The sequence below is a fragment of the Cupressus sempervirens genome, chromosome 11 (assembly GCF_028749045.1).
Source record: "Cupressus sempervirens isolate cs-2001-9-10 chromosome 11, ASM2874904v1, whole genome shotgun sequence".
Lineage (NCBI taxonomy): Eukaryota > Viridiplantae > Streptophyta > Pinopsida > Cupressales > Cupressaceae > Cupressus > Cupressus sempervirens.
The window spans coordinates 327,506,279-327,531,311 of record NC_143128.1 but is presented as its reverse complement, the minus strand read 5'-3'; the positions used below and the strand labels follow the sequence as shown (position 1 = coordinate 327,531,311).

Sequence of the window (25,033 nt, the reverse complement as noted above, 5' to 3'; positions counted from 1 at the left end):
AAGTGCCTTTGAAGGTAGGAATTGTCGAGCTCTTGTGGCAGATAGGATTAGTGGAAGAAAAATAATTATTATGAAAATCGAAAGGTACTTTCTTTCCCCAGGTTGCTATTGTGCACAATTTTGTTTTTTTTTTAAAAGGATGGAAGCACTTGGGGATGTTTTTAGATAAATATCAAATGGTTCAATTACATGCCCACTTTATAAACCCAAAGGGATTTTATGAATTATTCAAAGAAAGAACTAACACCAAAGTTGATAAACACATGGTGTACTTTCCAGAAGATCTAGTTAGGAACAAGTTCTCATTACAAGAGTAGGAAGTTAGGAAAGAAAAATGGGAAGTATATAGCAAGGTTCAAGATTTTATAAATGCTTTTGTGCTAGACTATGATCCCCTTGCTAATAGAAAATACTAGGGTGTGAAAATAGATATGTTGATGGATAGATTTGTTGGGTTTATGCAAACTTTGAATGAGAAGAAGGAAATTTTGACTAAAGCACACCTTGATAAGGGCATTTAGGTGGAGAAGGTATTGGAAAGTAAGATGAATTTGAACACAAGGTAGTACACATTGCATAAGAAAGCCTAGTATATAGTGGCCAAGAGTGGACAACTTGTTCCTCGATATAAAAGACCACACTCTGAAAGCCCATTTGCACCTAAGATATAGAAATTAGATTAGGGATCATCTTCTATTATTGAAGAATACTCCCCTACCTAGACCCCACTCTGAATAAATGATGAAGTATCCTTGAGAGATTAGTTGAGACAAATAGGAGGGGAGAGGGACATTGTAGTAACAACAACATATATAGAAGGAGTGCATGAGGTACCTCCTATGCCAAGACTAGCTCTCACTATGGGAAATTATAGAGATAAAGAAATAGATCCTATAAAAGTAGAAGCATCTAAGATATTTATTGATGATGAGAGTTTTGTCAAATCAAGAGCATTTTCTCAATGTTTTTGGAGAAGAAATATTGACAATTTTGAGGCAAGGTGTAAAATGATTAAAGTAGAGCAACCTAACAAAAGGGACTTTGAAGGAGGAAGAGAGTTGTTAAAGGATTTAGGAGTCTTGATATTACCTAAATGGAATATTGAAAATGCCATGGTTTTTGATACTATGAGAAAAGTGAAAGACAACTAGTTCAAAACTGAAGAAGAAATCTTGTAGGCCCATAAGGGATTGAATTACAGTAATGATCATCAAGCCTTAGTGATATGGTCTATTCAAAAAAAGGATAAAAGAAAGATGTAAGAAGACTTAGATGTTGAACATATAGGTAACCTTATGGTTATAGGATAGGGGAGGTAAATAGTGAAAAGGTGTCCCAAATGACCAAAGAAATGGTGGATTTTGGAGTTGTTTCTGCAAAACACAAGAATAAATTCTTGGATCTCAATGCTAGATTTTAAGAGATGATAAAGGCTCATGAGGAAATAATATACATCAATTGGAGGATTAGATTGCTCAAGTGGACAAGTGATTTGGAAAGAGAATAGTGGGATAATCCACCCAACCCAAGATCACTTATCCTCCTCATCCTCTAATAAAACCTTTCAGGTCAACTCCCCTGATAGAGCTACTAGATACTCTGTAGAGACCTCAATTTTATACAGCCAAGGATTTTCAAGAGGAGAAGAGAAAATTATGGGCACTACATGTAGAATTGGATATCTAATATGATGACAAAATAAGAAAAAGAATTATGTATCTGGTAGACAAGATTGGATGGCCTACATTTTATGAACGATTGGCAAGGTTAATGACTATATAGAATAAGCTGAAAAGTAATGAGGCCGTTTTGAAGAAAATTGTGAATAAATGGAATAACAGGGACATAGATGTCACTCTTTTATGTTTCTCAGTCATTAGCTTATCTTGCGAACAAATAGAAAAAACCTTTGACATGACTAATGACTCTCTAATTTTGATGATAAAATAATTGCATTGCAAAAGAGAATCATAAACTATTTCTCGAAGTATCTTGATAAAAAATTTGAGCTTTTCCCTCATGCACTCAAAAAAATACATAAATTGAGAGACAAGGAAGAATGTGCCAAAGAATTGGATGATATATTATGCCTTAGACTCCATAGTGTCATGCATGAAAAGGGGCATGCATGGTTGGCAAAAATGACTAAGGAAGTTGTTAAATCTAAAATATTCTTTGAATCTTTTAAAGAGGAGTTTGTTGAAGTAAATAAACTAGAAGAATATGTTATAAAGAAGTAGCATGAAATATTGAGTTTTAATTGGCCAGATGACACACTTTTCAACAAGTGGATGGAAAATTTTGTATAATCAAAACAATTACTATTCAATGAAACTAATGAAGATGAGGTGGACTAAAATGAAATACAAATTATGGATCCATCAATTAAAGAAAAAGAAGGAATAGATAAACAATCAACTACTGTAACAAGTATAAAAGTTCAAAATGATGACTTGGAAGCAAAAGAATCAACTATAGCTATTGGTTTTTCAGTACACGATGACTTGGATGGAGAACCATGAGTTAGACTCAACTTTCAAATATCAAAACTTGGTCCATCATAGGTAAATCCAATGGTCACACAATTTGACGAATGACAATTACATCAATGCCAATCATCAGTTAAGCTCCTCAACAATAAGAAGTCACAGCAAAAGTGGTCCCATAAAATGAATATTCATGATGTAAACATTCTATTGCACCAAATTTTGTCTTTTATGAAAGTAACTTTTTTGTAATATCTTTTTGTCTTTAGGATAGCTATCATTTTTCTATGAGCCTAAAGCTTGTTGCATCTCATGCTATATAGATGAGATCCCAAGGCTAGAGAAAAGGTCTCAACTCTTTTTAACTTTTAGTTTTCTTCTAAGCTTATGTTTGGTCTAGTATTCTCGATGTTAATTTTGTGATGTATTTTACTCTGCAAATTGAGAGTACATTAACACTGAAGGATCATGTTGTCTTATCCTGAGCTGTTCTGAGTTTTACATTAGTGTTCTGTGATTTTAAAAGAAAATTAATACAAAGGAGAGTTACCACCATATATGTTTTCTCTAAATCTTGTCTCCATTGTTATTAACTAGTTATCTTGAGGTTGTGCAAGTAAAGCCTATTCATTTTAGTACAACTAGAATAATTCATATATCAGATTGCTATTGCTTTTAATTCAATGAATTAAGTAAATTCTTTAGTGAGGTGATAGGATTTCTAGTCAATAAGAAGGATGTGCATAAGAATGAGGTTTATGGTAAATTGCTGATAATATTTATTGTAATGCAATTGATTAGATCAAACAATTTTGCTAAGTAGAATCTGATTACCAATGGATGAGTCACTGATCATTTTGGTTAGTTTGCATGAGAAGGGATTATAGAATTGCATAAAGTATAGATTAAAATTCCAAAATAAATTTGACTTTTCATATATGAAAAATTTAATTGTTGGTCAACACTTGGTTGTATTTAATTTTTGTGTTATGGTTAGTTGTTGTTAGTCAAAATTATCAGCAAATTTGAGAAAAATTTGATCAAATATTTTCTATAGGGGATAGGTTTTGTAAAAGAATATCACTATATGAATGAAGTGTGAAGATAATATATAGTTGCAAATCCTTTTATCCCCCAAGTGCACCTGCCTTGGTTTTGCAGAACCTAAAGAGTAAAAAATCCTTGTGGTTTTCTTGAAGTTGGGTCTAGATCTAAGGATTTCTTAGTTAAACACAGGAAATACCTAACCCTTAGACTAAGTTTTATTTCACCATCTTGGTATCAAGTATTTTATTACTTGGTAATTTAAACTTCAACAGACTCCATAAGAGTTTTTATACTTCCTTTTGTGGTCAACCATTTTTAATAATTGAAAGGATGGTTAGTGAGATTTGGAGTGGTTTCCATTGAATTGTGCATTATTTGGTAAAATATTTATGTCTTGGTAAGTTTTGATTTGGAAATTAGTTTTATTTGTTTCTCTATTGACTCACAAATTTCAAGGAGTATGCCTACTCTTTGGATATCTCTCATTTTATTTATGTATGCCATCTTAATGAATGTGATCATAATATTCTTACTTTCAAAGTGATCATGTTGGGACCCATGAGTGGTCTAAACCCTATGCGTGATTTTTTAATATTTTTTATAAAAAACTTGTAAAAAATTTTCTTAGGGAAAAATCACCAAAGATCAAGGTGTTGGGACTAAAAATTGTGTGCTTCATTTTTAGTCACATTTTGAAAATTTTGAGAAATCAAGCCCCATAAATGCTTATTTGATGCAAATGTACCTGGCTGTACTTTTGAGCCCTATAAGGTGTTTAATGCTTCTAACACCTTCCATTCAGCCCATCCACTTGTTCCTTGATGATAAATTGACATTTTGAGTTATTTTGTAAAGTCTTATTTTGAGCTAGTTTCAAATTTGCATTTTCACCTGTGTCAAACAATGACAAGAGGTTGTGTTTGCAATTGAATATCTCACACCCAGGAATGTTTTGTGATTCACCACTTTGGGAGTGTCTAGTTTCCATATCCAAGAACCTATGTTTCATTTTTTGAGTCATTTTGAGTTTTTTTAACTAGGTTTTGAATCCCTCAAAGTTGGCCAGTCACTGTTTTCATGCTTTTGCACTTTGCACCTAATTTTGGGAAGCCTTGTTTGATGTACTGTAAATTTTGACTAGTTGATTGAAAAGCTAAATTTCTATTTGTGTTGTGTTGAAGATGTCAAAAACTTGTTATGTTTCAAGTTTTAGCTTATGAAAAATCCATTTGATCAATTTTCAAATGCGATTCCAAAATCAATTTTTATCTTTTTACTGGTGTTAACATTTGCAGATTTGTTAGTACCCCTGTTCGTGACATCATATCTTGTAATCTATGATTGGTAAGATCAAATGGATTGTACCATTATGTTGTCCTCTGAAAATACTTTAATCATGCCAGTTTTAACATCTTGCTGAATCCATTTGCATAAAATCACTGTCTGTCATTTATTTCAATCTGTAAATCCAAGTAGCTCACTTTGACCGATCACCATTTGCATCTTGTTATTCATCATGAGCCCAAATCCTAGATCCATAATTTTGTCATGATAGAGAACCAATTCCTTGAGTTTCATTTCTCCAAGTGTCAGTTTGCCTAGTTTTCCAAGCCAAATTCAAACAAAGTTTATTGCTTTCTGACATGTTTTTGTGCAGGTAATTTTGAACGGGCGACTTTGATGGTCAATATCTTTTGACCCCAAATTTTTCATGAGACAAGGTTTGGAAGAATGAAAGTATGCAGAGAAAAGAATCAGTGTGCCAGCTTTTAGGGCCCAATCAAGTGTTTTGGTCAGTTTTTAAGGCCAGTCAACGGACCTCCGGGCGCAAAATTGACAATTTGCAAAAAAGTGATAAAATGATTGGTAAATGATAGTTTGATGATCAAATTTGATTTTGATCAATATCAGAGGATGAATGGATTAGTTTGACTTTTCAAGTGTTTGGAAACGAATTTTTTTTCACCAGACCCACTTTGGGGCTTGACTACTTCTGTCAGATGGATGAGATGCCATGGTCAGGAGGTTTGATTTCAAATACAATTTGAAAATGTTCAATTTTTTGCTAAATGATCTTGTCAAAGAAAAGAGGAGTCAATGTGTAGCAAATTAAGTAGTTGGAAAAGTCTAAGGGTAGTGATCGAAGCAAAAGATATAGAATACACCCAACAAAAGAGCCCACGTTAATAGCAGCAACTTATGCATTTTACAAGGGCCTGCTAGAAATAAAAGAGTTGTCCACATTTTTTAAAAAGAAAAGGGGATGGTAACTGAGAAAGTTGATGTTTATTCATTTGGAATAAGTGATGTGGGAACTTCTTATAGGAGAAGAGCCCTACACTAACATGCATTTTGGGAAATAATAAGGGGAATCATTAATAATACACTTGTGTCCAACAATTCCAAATTGGTTTTGGGAAGCTTCTTGGAAGTCTTTCATGGAAAGATGTTGGTCATTTGATCTAGTACAGAGACCATCCTTTTCAAAGATTTCTATAGAGCTACGGGCAGTGGGTGAATCAATGAATATCAAATAGTACGAGAATTTGGAAAATGAATATGTGATAATGATGACAAGGCGATAATGAAAATAAACACAAAGCTTCAAATTCATAGCCTAATGTGACATGTCTGACTACCTGGTAGCTCAACCCATCTAGAAATGAGGAAGAAGCTTTTCTTGTTCCAAGCAATGTGAGCAAATAAAAGTGAAGTATACACAATAGGAGCCATTGCTGCCAGGGCCTTGGAAAATCACGCTGATGTCATGCTTATATGTGAAGGATTATTTTGAGGTTCCATATGCGAAACTATGGTGTATGGTGGAGCTAAGCCTTACAGATAGATCAGTGTTTCTACACAGTGAGTATCTGAAGAAGAAGACAAAGATTCATACCATGCAAAAAGATTTCTAGCATCAGTAGGGGAATACAAAGAAGCCTATGCCAAAAAAATAGAGAATTTGCATCTCAGAACAAGTCATCTGAGGAAGCAAGCTTCTCATGCTAAAAAACTCCATATGCCATAGTAAGAAGAAACAACACGCCAACAGCATGAGGAAAATGCCAAGCAAAGTATGAGGAAAGCGCAGGGAACATCTTTAGCAATAAGGCCCATGTTTTGGGGTAGTCCAAGGTAAGACACAATAGGGGTCTCCTTAGAATGAACAACAAAGAAGATGCATCTACATGATCAAGTAAGGAGACAAGTTGGTAGCAAGAAAGAAGAGCCCATTCATGAAAGAAAACCTCATGTAATCAACACCAAAACCATTGATGAAGATTAGGCTGTAGCAGATGGGGGGCATCTAGCTCCAAGCCCACATAGTTAAAAGGCAGCCCACACAAATTTGAAAGGTGCCAAAGAAAAATGAAGCTGTGCACAAATTTAAATCTGAATTTGCCAGTATCTAGAAACCTCCACAGGTAGCCTGAAAGGAGAGTCTACATAGAGAGAAAGAGCTCAAAGCATTTTAAAGAAGCACCCACATCAAAAAAGAGCTGCCTCAAAAATCAGAGGCATCTCATGCCAAATAAAAGGAGAAGCTCATGCTAAACACAATTGAAAGAGGGCAACAGTCTAAATAAAGGGAAATGATGTCAATCAAAGAAAAAGAGGAATAGAGCATGCTAATGCATTGGAAAAAGAAGGAATCCTGCGCACTTCTCTAGAAAACATAGTTTTAAAGGTAGCATGTATATGATTATATAGTTAGCATCAGTCAAGATGCCAAATAGGAGAGTAGACATGCTTGAATGATTTATCCCACGTGCTTAGCAGAGACAAACTTAGAATGGCTTAAAAGTAATACAACTCTTTAACTAAAGTGAATTCAACAAAGTGCCTTTTGAAAAGGTAGTGGCATGTGTGCGGACCCCACCAATGATTCGATAGCTAGAGGTAAAATAACCATAATTTTGATAGCTCACACATAATGAGCAATGGCATTAGGAGGAAAGGAGACTAAAGAAGGTAAAATCTAGCTAGTCACTAGCCAAAAAATCCAAAATATCCAGCTAGCGACACAGCGAGTCACCGAAAATATCCAAAAATCTAGCAAAGACAAATGAATTCAGATGGAATGAGGTCATGACATGTGTCTAGATCAGAGGGTCATTGCTAACTCACCATAAGGAAGATTTATGAGAGTTAACATCATGAAGATAGCGATGATGACATGGCAGCAGGTCTCAAAGATGATGATGTGGCACTCAGATGCAGGGTGATGATGTGGAGTTCTTGATGAATCACAAGGTACCATGTGGCAAAAATTTCAAGGTAGACTATGATGTGGTAGTAGATGTCTTAGTTCCACTAGATCACGCCATGTGGTAGATCAAAGGATAGTCGCTTTGTCGCTGTAAGAAAGATGCAGGAAAGATAACCTAGTAAGTTAGCGAGAAGATGACACGTCACTGACACAGTGGCAAGGTGGACAAATTTTAACCAAATTGGGTGCTCCAATATACTGTCAAAACTGAGAAGAGTTGAATTTTCCATTTTTTAGGTTGGTTTTTGCATAGGTGTTCATTAATTCATGCTATAGGCCAATTTGTGAAATCTGAGGCATTGGTGGCAAAATAGGTTGAAATCATCATGAAGTATCAGTGTTTGTTTCAGGGTAATTTTTAAGACTTTTTGGAGTTTGAATGCGAATAAAATCAAGCCAAATTAGTTTTCTTGCATTCTACAAGCCATTTTCAACTAATTTGTTACTTTTACCGAGTTCAATTTTACACCAAAATTAGTTACATTTTCATCATCAGATTTCTGAGATATTTTGATGCCTTTGAGAGCCAAAATGAAGGGATTTGATTTTTAGTTAGAAAGACATTTTTGATCTTCTTGGGAAGGATATCTAAAGGGACACATGTCAATTGCAAATTAAATCCAGGAATTGTCTTCTCCATATTTATTCTTTCTTCTTCTCTAAAAAAAGGTTGTTGGTTGGTTTTCTATTTTTCAGTTCTTGGAGCTTTGCTCAGGCTATGAAAGCCACATACCCAGCATTTCTTTGTTGTATTGAATAGCAATTATGTTTTATGCAAATAGTCCTTACTAGTTAGGTGATTTCATGAGTCATTTCTATATATCTTTCATGTATTTGGTTTTAAGGAAAACATATAAAGCACAACAAAGGTTTTAAGTTCAATCTAAATCTTGTCTCCTGATTATGGATCTATTATTTCTTCTAATTTGTGATCAAAGAGCATAGATTAGGTTGCATTTTGTTTAGGAATGTATGTGATTAAAATGTCTTGCTGGTGGAGCAAAGAGACATATAATTGCTTGATGTTTGTCATAGGGTTTGCAGATTTCATGATAGGATGTTTTGACTATGAGATTCATTTTGTAGTAGATGTCAGTTCACAAAGTGAAGGATAGATCAAGGATCTTGATGTAGAGATATGTCTAAGATTTCCAAAAGATGTATGGTTATAATTCATTTTAATTACCCAATAGATAAGGCGCTAGTCAGAGATAGGATCATTAAGTTCTGTTGCTTATACTTGGGTCTTGCTATTATCAACATATTAAATCAATTTTTCCTTTTATGTTGAAAGCTATTCAATGTTAACTTGCACTTAAGTTGCCAGTTTCATGGGTTATGTTCTTAGCTATTTCATGCTTGTGATTCCTAGTTAAGTATAGAAGATTTAGGGATTTTTATCTACTTTACATTAGATTCAGTGTATGCTTTGATAATTGGTACCATATAAATAATCTATAGGTATACCCACCTATGTTTTGTATAGCCTAAAGTGCAGAAGGAGTGTAGCCTTATAGTTGTTCTAGGTTCTTGGTGAAGTGTGTCCATTATTGGAGATAGCTTCCCATAGATGCATTTTTGCCTTGCATACTTGGTTGTTTAAACACTGTTAAATCAAGAGCCAACAAAATGGCGACTCTATTGGGGACTATATTGAATTAGATTTAAGACAAACCTTGAGAATTTAAAAGAAGAGATTCAATATAGCAGAAGAAGTGCATAAAAAAGTTGTAGTAGTAGGTTATCTGATGTGTTTTCCAATTTTCTTACTCGAATATCATGCACCCCAGTTGAGCTTTATTAATGGATAGCAGTATGTTGTGAAATTGGATGAAAATTGTGTGCTATGACTATTATAGGTCTATCTTCAATCAGATCAGTCTTTGCAAGTGTTGTTGAGAAAATTCAAAGTCAAGAATTGATTTATAAAGTGTAAGTTCTTTTCAAGATAATAATGATCTGCAAGTATCTCCTACATTGAAGGTCTAGTTCATATTTGTCAAGTGACAAATTATGTTTTATTTCTCACAAAGTGTGAGTGGAAACTCTCAAATCTCTGTACCAGTTGTTCCTAGTTGATTTCATTGCAAAATTTTGAAGGACTTTTAGTTGTATGGGCAGATCTGAAACTCTTCATAGATCTTGGAAATGAAGTTTTAAATTCTTGATGAGTTTAAAGTGTTGTTTGCAATCTATTGTTATAAGGATTTGAAGTGTAAAAGTAGATCACAGTAGTGGTTATTTTATTCCTCTTGTAAAGAGGTGGTGGTTCTACAAAGTGTGATCAGTGGTGTGAAGGAATTCCAATCTTGCACCTATGCCAAATCAGCAAATCGAAGTTTAGCATCAGCACTTGAGGTATTTTGATTTTCATGTTTCCTTTTCATGGAAGTCAAATGTTAGAATCGATGCCTCTATTCAGTGATTTTCAGCACTAGAAGGAAGAGGTAGAAAATTTTGTTTTATAATGGAGTCAGATCTTAGATCTGAGATTAGTTTGCCAAATTCTGAGAGTTTATAAACTATGAATAATAACATTTCTATGTTGAATAAACTAGTTTACAAAAGGATGGCCAATCTTATGAGAATTGATGTAGGAAGTACTCAAGGTTTAAATGTCAAACAATGTTATTTAAGGCTTAAGTCAATAATCAGTAAGATGCCTTTTCATTGTAGACCTAAAGAATCTTCCCTGCCTAGTGTTTTCCTTGATGTTCTATTACCCGATTCAGTCAATTAGCCAGCACCTATAAGATTACAAAGGTTTTTACAAATTGAAAGATTCATTCAGGAGATGGAAGATGATGATTATAGATTTCATGTTATGTCTCTTGATGATAATGAGTGTGCTAAAGCTTAGGGTAGTAATGAATACAATGAGTCTGTAGAGAAAAATAATCTGTCTTCCAAATGTGAAGAGGTGGATTCAAATATTAATGAATCAGGTAATAGCAATCAACATGAAAAAGATGGATATAACAGAGAAGATAAATTTTGTTATAATACATATGAAGTTGAAGAAAGTTGTAACAATAGTAGATCTAGTAATTGCCATGATAAGAAAGAATGTCGTTATAATGTTGATTTTCCATATTGTTATACTAAGGATCCTATTGTTGTAAGTTCTTCATGTCATCCAGATGATAACCGCAATCAGGAGAAGATTTGTAAGGCAATCTTCTTGAGCTCCGATGAAATCTTAGAATTGTTGACTCGTGAGTTTGAAAAGCATGTAAGTATTTCTAAGAATCTTCATATTTTCTCTCATAATAATTTCTCATTCAGTCAAATCAATTCCCCAAAGTTTGATGTGGAAAAAGAGGTAGAATCTAAACAATCTTTGTTAGACTTTGGAGGTTTATATAACAGAACTTCAAACATTTTTGCACATGAGGATCTATTGAATGCTGATTATGTTAGTGAAGGGAAGTTTAATGTTGTTTCAAATTTTTTTCATGCTGGTTATGCTACAATAAGTTTTCATATTTCATGTGATGAAGAGGAAAATAGTGAAGGTTGTCAATCAGATTATAGATTTTCTTCATGTGGTGATAAGTCTTGTAAAGATAATTTCAAGGTTTATTCTGACTTTCAGTTAGAGGAAGAAAATGATAGTGATCAGTATAGTTTAGATCAGCACTTTCAGAATGAGTTTTCAATTTTGGTGACTAATCAGTTGTTTGAGTGTGAAGAGGTTTCAGCAAAGGATAAATCTGATTCGATGAGTAATATGGTTGCAAGTAGGAAACAATCATATTTTACATATTCCTCACATCTAGAGACACAAGGTGAGTTGCAAGTTTTTGGTACATGCAACTTGGTGAATGATGTAGATTATGATGGTTTTTGTGTTTCTAATCAGCATGCATGAATCATCATTGGATTTTGATTCTGAGTTTAGTTTGTGTACTTATAAGCTTGCTAATTTGTCTTCTCATAATGAGCATGAAGTAGAGGCTAATGCTGATGTATGTGTGCATTATGAGAATGAAGGAAGTTGTTTGGTTTTGCTAACTAATTTGTTCAATATGCTGATCTGATTGGTGAAACAAAGGAGAATGATAATCATAGTTTACCTCATGAAGATGTGAATGAAAATCAAGTATATGATAGAGGTAAAAGTTTTTGCTAAGTTCAGTGGCTCGGGCACATTGTTTGTACATAGTAGGTGTAGTAGTTGTTTGCTTTCAATAAAGTTGTTCAAGAGAGTTTTTGTTGTCATGTGTGTGGTCTACTTCTCCCAAAGATCTGAATCCTTGCCATGCCTACAAGGGGCATGCATCCCTAGATAGAGCCACTATTGGGACTAAAAATTGTAGGCTTCATTTTTAGTCACATTTTGAAAATTTTGAGAAATCAAGCCCCATAAATGCTTATTTGATGCAAATGGACTTGCCTATACTTTTGAGCCCTGTAAGGTGTTTAATGCTTCTAACACCTTCCATTTAGCCCATCCACTTGTTCTCTGATGATAAATTGACATTCTGAGTTATTTCATAAAGTCTTGTTTTGAGCTAGTTCTAAATTTTCATTTTCACCTAAGTGTCAAACAACAACAGGAGGTTGTGTTTGCAATTGAATATCTTGCACCTAGAAATGTTTTGTGATTCACTGCTTTGGGAGTGTCTAGTGTCCATATCCAAGAACCTATGTTTCATTTTTTGAGTCATTTTGAGTTCATTTGACTAGGTTTTGAATCCCTCAAAGTTGTTCAGTTACTGTTTTCATGCTTTTACACTTTGCACATAATTCTGGGAAGCCCTATTTGACATACTGCAAACCTTGACCAGTTGACTAAAATGCTAAATTTCCTTTTGATTTGTGTTGAAGATGTTATAAAATTGTTATGTTTCAAGTTTCAGCTTATCGCGAATCTGTTTGATCAGTTTTCAAATGCAATTCCAAACACAATTTTTATCTTTTTATTGGTGTTAGCATTTGCAGATTTGTCAGTACCCCTGTTCATGACATCATATCTTCTAATCTATTATTGGTAAGATCAAATGGATTGTACCACTATTTTTTCCTCCAAAAATACTTTAAGCATGCCAATTTTCACATCTTGACAAATTCATTTACACACTTTTCCAGGTCAATTCCATTTGCAAAAAATCACTCTTTGCCATTTGTTTCAATCTGCAAATCCAAGTAGCTCACTTTGACCAATCGTCATTTGCATCCTGTTATTCATCATGAGCCCAAATCCTAGATCCATGATGTCCTCATGATAGAGAACCAACGCCCTGAGTTTCATTTCCCCAAGTGTCAGTTTGCCTAGTTTTCCAAGCCAAATTCAAATTGAGTTTATTGCTTTCTGACATGTTTTTGTGCAGGTAATTTTGAAGGGGCAACTTTGATGGTCAATATCTTTTGACCCCAAATTTTTTATGAGACAAGGTTTTGTGGGATGAAAGTATGTGGAGCAAAGAATCAGTGTGCCAATTTTTAGGGCCCGATCAGGTGTCTTGGTTAGTTTTTAAGGCCAGTCAATGGACCTCCAGGTGCAAAATTGACAGTTTCTAGAAGAGTGATAAAATGATTGGTAAATGATAGTTTGATGATCAAATTTGATTTTGATCAATATTAGAGGATGAATGGATCTGTTTGACGGTTCAAGTGTTTGGAAACAAAATTTTTTTTAGTCAGACCCACTTGTGGGCCCAACTACTTCTATTGGATGAGATGCCAGGGTTAGGAGGTTTGATTTAAAATATGATTTGAAAATGTTCAATTTTTTACTAAATGCTCTTGTCAAAGAAAAGAGAAGGAGTCAATGTGTAGCAAAGTAATTAGTTGGCAAAGACTAAGGGCAGTGATCGAAGCAAAAGATATAGAATACACCCAACAAAAGAGCCCATGTTAATAGCAACAACTTATACATTTTACAAGGGCCTGCTAGGAATAAAAAAGTTGTCCATTTTTTTTTAAAAGAAAAGGGCATGGTAACTGAGAAAGTTGATGTTTATTCATTTGGAATAAGTGATGTGGGAACTTCTTATAGGAGAAGATCCCTACACTAACATGCATTTTGGGAAATAATAAGGGGAATCATTAACGATACACTTGCATCCAACAATTCCATATTGGTGTCGGGAAGCTGCTTGGAAGTCTTTGATGGAAATATGTTGGTCATTTGATCCAGCATAGAGACCATCCTTTTCAGAGCTTGCTACAGAGCTACAGGCAGTGGGTGAATCAATGAATATCAAATAGTGCAAGAATTTGGAAAATGAATATGTGATAATGATGACAAGGTGATAATGAAAATAAACACAAAGCTTCAAAGTCATAGCCTAATCTGACATGTCTAACTACCTGGTAGCTCAACCCATCCAGAAATGAGGTAGAAGCTTTTCTTGTTCCAAGCAATGTGAGCAAATAAAAGTGAAGTATATGTAGTAGGAGCCACTACTGCCAAGGCCTTGGAAAATCATGCTAATGTCATACTTATATGTGAAGGATTATTTTTAGGTTCCATATGCAAAACTATGGTGTATGGTGGAGCCGAGCCTTACAGATATATCAATGTTTCTACACAGCGAGTATCTGAAGAAGAAGACAAAGATTCATACCATGCAAAAAGATTTCTATCATCAACAGGGGAATACAAAGAAGCTTGCACCAAAAAAATAGAGAATTTGCATCTCAAAACAAGTCATCTAAGGAAGCAAGTTGTTCATGCTAAATAACTCCATATGCCACAGTAAGAAGAAACAACACACCATCAGCACGAGGAAAAAACCAAGCAGAGTATGAGGAATGCACATGGAATGTCTTCAGCAATAAGGCCCACATTTTGGGGCAGTCCAAGGTAAGACATAGTAGGGGTCTCCTTAGAATGAGCAACAAAGAAGATGCATCTACATGATCAGGTAAGGAGTCAAGTTGGTAGCAAGAAAGAAGAACCCATTCATGAAAGCAAACCTCATGCAGTCAACACCAAAACCATTGATGAAGATTAGGCCGTAGCAAATGGGGGGTGTCTAGCTCCAAGCCCACACAGTTAAAAGGTAGCCCACACAAATTTGAAAGGTGCCAAAGATAAATGAAGCTGACCAAAAATTTAAAGCCAAATTTGCTAGTAGCTAGAAACCTTGACACGCAGCCTAAAAGGGAAGTTTGTGCATAGAGAAAGAGCTCAAAGAATTTTAAAGAAGCATCCATGTCACAAAAGGAGCCACCTCAAAAATTAGAGACATCTCACACCAAATAAAAGGAGAAGCTCATGCTAAATGCAATTGAAAGATGGCAATAGTCTAAATAAAGGGAAATGATGTCAGTCAAAGCAAAAGAGGAACAGAGCATGCTGACGCATTGGAAAAAGAAGGAATCCTGTGCACTTCTCTAGAAAACATAGTTTTAAAGGTAGCATGTATATGATTATATAGTTAGTATCAGTCAAGACACCAAATAAGAGAGCAAACATGCTTGAATGAATTATCCCACATGCTCGGCAAAGACAGACATAAAATGGTTTAAAAGTAATACAACTCTTTAACTAAAGTGAATTCAAGACAGTGCCTTTTGAAAAGGCAGTGGCATGTGTGTGGACCCCACTAATGACTCAATAGCTAGAGGCAAAATAACCATAATTTTGATAGCTCACGCATAATGAGAAATGATTTCGGCAAGAAAAGCAACCGAAGAAGGTAAAATTCAGCTAGTCGCTAGCTGAAAAATTCAAAAAATTCGGCTAGCAACATAGCAAGTCACCGAAAATATCTAGAAATCTGGTGGAGACAAATGAATTCAGATGGAATGAGGTCGTGACATGTGTCTAGATTAGAGGGTCATCACTAACTCACCATAAGGAAGATGCACAAGAGTTAACATCACGAAGATAGTGACAATGATGTAGCAGTGGGTCTCAGAGATGGTGACATAGCACTCAGAAGTACAGTGATGATGTGGAGTTCTTGATCAATCACAAGGTACCATGTGGCATAGATTTCAAGGTAGACTATGATGTGGCAATAGATGTCTTAGTTTTACTAGATCATGCCACATGGCATATCGAAGGATAGTCACTTTATCGCTATAAGAAAGATGGGAGAAAGATAACATAGAGAGTTAGCGAGAAGATGACATGTGTCACTGATATAGTGGCAGGGTGGATAATTTTAACCAAATTGGGCTCTCTAATATACCGTCAAAATTGGGAAGAGCTAAATTTTCCATTTTTCAAGTTGGTTTTTGCACAGGTGTTCATCAATTCATGATATAGGCCAATTTGTGAAATCTGAGGTATTGGTGGCAAAACAGGTTGAAATCATCATGAAGTATCAGAGTCTGTTTCAGGGAAATTTTGAAGACTTTTTGGAATTTGAATGTGAATAAAATCAAGCCAAATCAGTTTTCTTGCATTCTACAAGCCATTTTCAACTGATTTGTTACTTTTACCAAGTTCAATTTTACACCAAAATGAGTTACATTTTCATCATCAAATTTATGAGATATTTTGATGCCTTTGAGAGCCAAAATGAAGGGATTTGATTTTTAGTTAGAAGGAGAAGTTAGAAAGAGGTTTTTGATCTTCTTGGGAAGGATATCTAAAGGGACACATGTCAATTGCAAATTAAATCCAAGAATTGTCTTCTCCATATTTATTCTTTCTTCTTCTCTAAAAAAAGGTTGTTGGTTGGTTTTCTATTTTCTAGTTATTGAAGCTTTGCTTAGGCTATGAAAGCCACACACCTAGCATTTCTCTATTGTATTGAACAACAATTATGTTTTATGCAGATAGTCCTTACTAGTTAGGTGATTTCATGAGTCATTTCTGTATATCTTTCATGTATTTGGTTTCAAGGAAAACAAATAAAGCATAGCAAAGGTTTTAAGTTCACTCTGAATCTTGTCTCCTGATTATGGATCTATTATTTCTTCTAATTTGTGATCAAAGAGCATAGAATAGGTTACATTTCATTTAGGAATGTATGTGATTAAAATGTCTTGCTGGTGGAGCAAAGAGCCATGTAATTTCTTGATGTTTGTCATAGGGTTTGCAGATTTCATGATAGGATGTTCTAAGTATGAGATTCATTTTGTAGTAGATGTCAATTCACAAAGTGAAGGATAGATCAAGGATGTCGATGTAGAGATATGTTTGAGATTTCCAAAAGATGTATGGTTATAATTCATTTTAATTACCCAATAGATAAGGCACTGGTCAGAGATAGGATCATTAACTTCTGTTGCTGATACTTGGGTCTTTCTATTATCAACATATTAAATCAATTTTCCCTTTTATGTTGAAAGTTATTCAATGTTAACCCGCACTTAACTTGCTAGTTTCATGAGTTATGTTCTTAGCTATTTCATGCTTGTGATTCCTGGTTAAGTATAGAAAATTTAGGGGTTTTTATCTGCTTTACATTAGATTTAGTGTATGCTTTGATAACTGGTACCATATAAAAAATCTATAGGTATACCTGCCTAGCTTTTGCAGAGCCTAAAGTGCAGAAGGAGTGTAGCCTTATAGTTGGCCTAGGTTCTTGGTGAAGTGTGTCCATTATTGGAGATAGCTACCCATAAATGCATCTTGCCTTGCATACTTGGTTGTTTAAACACTATTACATCAGGAGCCAACACAAGGAACTCAAGCACAAGCATAGAATGGACCAACAAAGTATCGTCAGAATAACAATATGATATTCAATTGATCTATTGTTATGTACATACACACTAGGAGTGCCTATATATAAAGGCCTCTAAGATGCATCTAGAATGTCTAAGAGCTAGCAATATGATAAGCCTCACAAATAAGTACATGTCCACCATGTATGGATTATCCTCCATTAAGCATAGGAGGTAGTGCAATGATGAGAGGATAAGCCTTCAAAGGTGTGTCATGTAAAATTATGTTGTGGACACCATGTGCTTAATTAAGAGTGTCTACATGAAAACTTAGATAATTATGCAAACTCTAGTGTTGTAGACACCATGTGCTAAATTAGAGTCTCTTACTTCTGTGTTGTCAACATGACAACTCATAAGAGTACATAAACTCCTAGGGGTCAAACTAATAAATAATAAAATAATGCATTAACCTGAGTAAACTTAAGTAAAGTGTAATAAGTAAATACATATTTACACCAACACCCCCCCTTAAGTGCAACTTAGGGGAAAGTACTTAAGCTCACAAAAGCTAGGATGAAAATGCATGATGGGTCCTAGCTACTAGGCCATGTTAGATACCCATATTCAAAAAGAAATGAAATCTCTCATAAATTGGAGAAATAGGGAAAACCTCTGGGAAAAAACCCTCCCCCAAAAAGAGAGATGAAAAAGAAAGATGCATTGATGGATGGAGTAATCAATACCACCCCCCCAATTACAACATACATCATGTGTATGCAATAGAGAAGTATAAGAAGAACACTATCCTAAAAGAAGAAAAGGTCCCCCCCCCCCATAAAAGAGAAGAAGAAGAAGAAAGGAGACAAGGTAGTCCCCCCCCCCCCAATGTAGAATGTTCATCATTAATAGTTGCTCCAATGTGAAATTTGATCCATGACTACTGAATAATATTCCTCTCCTTTGGAAGAAACAATGTCATAGGCACATATGATATGCTTCTCCAATGTGTAGAAATAATCCCAATGATGAATGGTGTCTCTAAAACTAGCTCAACTATCCCTATCTCAATATTGACGATTGCCCCTTCCAATAATGTTGAAAAGAACAATGTTATATATAGAAAGGATGGATGTAGAAAATATTTGAAAGAACCATGTATCTCCTCAAATGATAAAGAGACCTCTTGCAACTATTGTACATAAAGATCCACAATCATATCAACCTGGTAAGATTGATCATGTAGAGAATGGATAGAAGGGTCAGAGTATTCCCTCACAACAACTAAAGAAGGATCTTCTTCATCAAAGAGAAGATGTATGTCATTAGTGATGTCTCCCAAATATTTTATGTATGAATCCACAAAAAACCTGGAATATCTGTTATGTAGCCATCCCCTGATGCGAGAACTGGAAGACAAGGTGTACCCAACTATATTGAATTGCATGGACCTATCATTGTAGCAATGTATGCATAAGGAATGTGTTGATGTTGTGACCTTATCTTATATCTATAAATAGGATCCCACATATCTAAATTTGTTGAATCACTATCACTATTGTCACTATTAGCTTCCACAATGTATGAAGTATAGAGAGGATTAGAGGATAAGCTAGGTGAACTTTCCCCAAAGTGAACATTCCTCTCTATAAAGATCTCATAGTCTCAGGATCCATAATTCTATATTCCTTAACACTATCTTCATATCTGATGAAAGTACAAGGCCTAGGTGGTGGTGCCTTGCATTCCCTAGAAGATATGTTTGCCCATCCTAGATAGCCAAAAACTTTGAAGTGTTTCACAACTAGTTTTCTACCGCACCATGCCTCAAAAGGAGTTTTTCCATCTAAGGCATTATGAGGAGACATATTAAGTATGTGATTGGAACTACTTATAGCTTTGACTTCAAGTGATGGATCAAGAGACTTAGCTTGAATCATACAATTTTTCATAGCCTTAAGAGTTCTAGTCCTTATCTTTGCAACACTTGTCTTTTATGGACTAAATGCCACTGGATTTTGAAGATCAATACCCTTAAGTTTACAAAAATATCTAAGTCTTGAGTTCACATATCTTCTTTCATTGTCCATATGTAGAACCTTGGTGGCTTTCCTTGATTTTTTTTCAACATGACTCTTGAAGGATAAAAACTTGTCAGACACTTCATACTTGTGATCAAGAAAGTAGACCCATGTGTAGTGGGAAAGTCATCAATGAAAGAGAGGATGCAACGACCCTTGCTAACTAATGTTACTACAAAAGGACTTGCTAGAACTATGTGAACCAACTCAAGAGAAATTAATGCTCTCCAAGACTTCCTTTTATCAATCTTTTCTTCTAGATGCATATCCATGGAACAATTTGAATATTCACCCTTAGAAAAGTTGATTGTAGATAGGCCTTTGACCATATTATGTGAGAAAAGTTGTTAAAGATAGTGGAAGGCTAGATGTCCATACCACTCATACCATAATTTTCTTTATGAATGAGATTGTGTCAACAAGGCATTTGAAGGAGACTTAGGCACAAAGTGGGAAAAGGAATAAAGCCTTTTTTGATGATTTATTGTACCCACTACAACCAATTAATCATCTTTAAGATTGTGCACCATTACTTAATCAGAAAGGAACTCAACTTTATTGTCATTTCCATAGAGAGTGATTTGGTATATTGAAAGGAGACTAGAGCTAAGGTTGGGAACATAGAGAACTCCTTTGAACTCTCCATTTTCCATGTCCACTTGTGTATTCCCTTCAACTTCCATTTTTTGTATCACCTCCTACAAATATGTGCGGTATCTTAGACTACTTCAATGAAGAAAACTCTCCTTTTGAAGAACCCATATGATATAAGGCACTTGAGTCAAGAATCCATTCCCCTAAAGAACTTGAACCAGCCATAAGTGCTTGCCCTTTTCCCATTGAAGTGGGTGGAGTTGAATCCTTGAAAGCATTTGGCACATTTATTTTGTTCTTTTTGAGTAAGTTTTCCAACTCATTGATTATCTTAGTCTTGCAATGATGCTCATCTTGATTCAGTTTCTTGCAATATGTACAAAATAGTTTATCCTTCTTATCATTGTTTCCCTTCTTATTAGAAGAAGAATTCCTTGCTATAAGGAAGAAGATTGTTGTGTCTCTGATTATGGTTTTTTCTTCCACTACTTTTTCTTGTTATTTTTTATTTGTTGATTTGATTGGTTCTCATTAGTAGCCACCAATGCTTTGGTCTTTGATGACTTGAGAATTCCCATATCTATCAACTTGGATTGTTCCAACATCAACATTTCTACAAAGGCATCAAATGTAGGCATAGTGAAGGCACTTCCCATGGTCAACCTATGTGTGCTATAACTCAAAACAAAATATGCATACTTTGAAGGTAGCTTCTTCAAGATGTGACAAATCAATCGATCATCCTTCATGGGATTACCAGAATCTTTAAGTAGTGCTCTCAATTCATTGGCTTTGTTGATATAGTTTTGAATCGTGTCAAAATTCTTACGATCCAATAGAAGTAGATCATCCTCAATTTGGAATCCCTTTTCCTCATCCACCTTACCATACAACCCTTCAAGTTTGTCCCAAGCACCCTTGGCTTCCTTAAAGTTGGAAATGTGGAAGAAGAGATCTCTATTAACACAACTCCTAATAATTCTTAAAGCTTGACTATCTTTAATTTTCCAATCAACTAGTGTTGTAGCATTATTAGGTTTGGTAATTGTACCATCAACATATAGATTTAAATTTTTTTTCCATTAATCTACTCCATATAATATCTTTCCATGTAACATAATTGTGTGAAGTTAGAAGTGAAATTTTAGGTGAACCCATGATGCAAAAAATTAAAAGAGCACAAGAGGAAAGAGAGACACAAAAACACAAGAGACACCCCCCTATTCACTCAATCAAAGAACTCCCTGCAAAAATAATGCTTTTGGCACTTTACATGTAGTGTGTTTATAATAGGCCACTTATACCAATGTACATAGTGGATTTCTAATTTTTTTGTTTACAACTACCTTTTGAGGTTTGAATATGACACTAAGCATTATAGCTCAGATGTACAACAATTTTGAAGAGTAATCAAAGCAATACAATGTAAAAAAGGATCTAATTTTGAAAGTGATATTTCTATCCACACAACCCTATAATCTAATTATAGATCTAGAAAGTAGACAAAAAATTAAGCACTTTCAAAAAAAATGAAACCTAAAAATGTGTCCAGATGAGCCTGTATGGAGCATTTGAAGTTGAAAAATATAAGATTAGATAGGTACAAACACCAGAAAATGCAATTTTTTACAAATCCATGCACTTAAACCAAAAGAGAATAGCACCACTCAATTTTTTAGGAAATTCTATCCAAAATGAAAAAAATTGCACCTGATTTGGAGTCTAGATGATTGAGTTATGGCCTCCCAAAGTCAAACTATCAAATCAAAACTGAATCTGGAGAGGGGTCTTGGCCACAAAACATTGGGTTAAATTTGATAGTCAAATGACCATTGCAAAAGTGTCATTTGGCCTCCAGATGATGGTTAGACAATCATCAAATTTAGGCTTGTGAGTGGATGATGTTAGTAGAAAAAGGCCACCCTGATGACATGGTAGGTACGGTCGCTAATGCGTATGTATGAATCATAAAGATCTGTATGGATTTCTGATATATCTAGGGTGAAGTGGCAGTCATACTAATCTATAGACTATATTATGATAGGTTTTTCATGCCACTAACTATACCTTGGCTGAGGTGATGAGGTGTCACCTACTGGATGTCGTGTGGTGTGAGGATGTAGCAGTAGGCTAACATGTGTTTGGAAGTTCCACTGCATGGCAGTGACTTGGAAACTATCTATATTCAGCAAGGGATTATAAATAGCATTGGCAAAAAGGAGTTCAGACATGGGCAATTTTGCATGGAAGTGGAGTTGTGATTTTGTCGGCAATGAGAAACTAAATGGGCTAGTAGGTTGGCCAAAAAATTTAAAATGCTGATAGCCACAGAAGTTATTAATGTTGCTAGTGGTTAGGCTAGTAAAACACAACACTAAGAATTGGGTTGCAAATATCCCACATGCACTATGAGAATGCCTTTTGAGGTGTTTTAAAAGACTTGGCCATAGAAAGGAAATAAACCAAGGCCATCAAGTTTGTGTTGAGCCACTGGATAGTGTGATGAACTCTACCATGAATGAATTCCAATTATCAAAATGTGAAATGCCAATTAAAAAAGGAATATTCTCTATAAATATTCCTTGTGGGGTCCAGGGCTTCACCACCTGGTTCTTGCAAAAAAAAAATTCTCTGCAGGCCTGACGGCCTAAATTTTTTTTTGAAAAATTGCTCCGAAAATGGTAGAAAATTTCTAACAAAAATAACAGAGAAAATAACATTAATCTAAAAATAAATTAAATGGATCTAATAAATGATCATATCAAGTTTGTAAATCGGGCCTTTGGGTACCAATTTGCAAAAAAAAAAAATTCCTTAAATTTTACTGTGCCTAGGGTAGGTGAATTTATAGTCAAATTTCACCAAATTGACATTTTGGATGTAATGGCAAGGTTCACTTTGGTTCTAGATGCTCCCAATGACTATGATACTCTAGATCTGGGTCAAGATCCTCCAAGAGGTGAGGAAAGAAGATGGTCTCCAATGGCTATATGAAGAGAAATTCCATCAGCTCTAATATCACATAAGAATTTTTCTTAAGGAAAAATCACCCAAGATCAAGGAACTTAAGCACAATCACAAAATGGACTAAGAAAGTATGATTAAAATAACAATATGATATTCAATTGATGTAATGTTATGTACATACACACTAGGAGTGCATGTATATAAAGGCCTCTAAGATGCATCTAGAATGTCTAAGAGTTAGCAATATGATAAGCCTTACAACTAAGCACATGTCCACCAAGTGTGGATTATCCTCCATTAAGCATAGGAGTTAGTGTGATGATGAGAGGATAAGCCTACAAAGGTGTGTCATGTAAAACCATGTGCTTAATTAAGAGTGAGAACTACTCTGTTGTCTACATAACAACTCAATTAATTATGCAAACTCCAGTGTTGTAGACACCATGTGCTAAATTAGAGTTTCTTACTTCTATGTTATCAACATGACAACTCATAAGAGTATGCAAACTCCTAGGTGTCAAACTAATAAATAATAAAATAATTCATTGACCTAAATAAACTTAAGTAAAGTATAATAAGTAAATACTTATTTACACCAACAAAACTGACTATTCTTTATGTATGAATGATGAGACTTATCATGTGTTCAATGATTTCACCAAGAGATTTGCTAGTGGTTACTGGGATTGGTATGGTATCACAATATTATTCAATGAGCACCCTTGAGATATGAACAATGATTGCACTATGTGATGTATTGGACTGCTACACATAATTTTGATTCTTGTAGTAGTGTTGACACATTTATTGCTGGTATTTTTTTGACCATATCTGAATGATGCTACCCTATGATGTTATCTAAATGTATTATATAAATTACATTAAGATAATTGTTTAGGGTTTTACAAATTACCATGCCATATATGTGAATGAGTAACTTAGTTGTTATTAGATATATGATTAAAATAGTTCAAAAATAGTTCATTGATATTCAGGGTTTGGGTAATGGATTATATTTAGATATGGAAGATGTTCATTTGGATTCATGATTATTGTGCCTCTATGTTGTGGGTATCTATATTTTTATTTTATTTAATATGCATTCTCAAAAGACTAGAAATGATTATTCAATTTTTTAATTTAAATTCTTTATCATACATTATATGTTATTATATTGTACTACACCACTACTGTGTAGATATTTTCTACTAGTTCTAGTACAAAGCAAGAATGGGGTCATAGTCACTTTCTTGCAAAATATACACAGTTTCTGAGTCTCCTTCATGTGACTATGTGTGTTTTTTCTTAAAATATTATATATTGAATCTACATTTGATGTTTTCTTGTTTACTAAATATGTACAAGGTACATTCAACCCGATTACTTGATCTAAGTGTGTACTTATATCCCCCACAATGGGCACCATGAGATAGCGACTTTGACCCTTTGTGATTGATCCAATGTTGTTCTTCAATAGATGAAGAGTTCATATAATTCTTATTATTAACCCTCTGATAATTGGTAAATCCTCATTCATAATGCATTATGTGATTAAAGACCTTTGAGCATGTCTATACATTTAGTGTTATGTGGTTATCATTGAAAATGTTAATTAAAATATTAATTTAATTGATTTGGGGGATTTTTATTATAATATTTTTTTATTTTAATTACTATCTAATTTTTCCTAGTTGAATTCCAAATGCCTAAAATTATCTAATTTAGTGTTGAAAAGGGGCCAAATAGATTATTAAGTGATTTAATAACATGATTTATAAGTCACCTTGATAAAAGTGCTTATATTAGGCAAACGTGAGTTTTATTACTCACTTCTCACTTTTTAATTCATAATTTTAGAGAATTTTTTTTGAAACCCTCTTTGGTCTTTCTAGAGATATGTTCATGTTGTGAGAGAGTTTCTTTTTGGTTTGGTGCAATGATAGTATCATTAGATTTATAAAGGGAATCTCCATCTTATCTGTAGGTTTGATCAAATTCAAAGCCCTCTCCAAATT

At 34.5% G+C, this 25,033-nt stretch overlaps 1 pseudogene; it reads left to right on the top strand.

Moving 5' to 3' along the window:
• The window catches only part of LOC149529427 (methylesterase 1-like), an 85,390-nt pseudogene extending 80,176 nt beyond the window's left edge, over positions 1-5,214 (top strand).
• Positions 5,215-25,033: the final 19,819 nt, after the last annotated feature.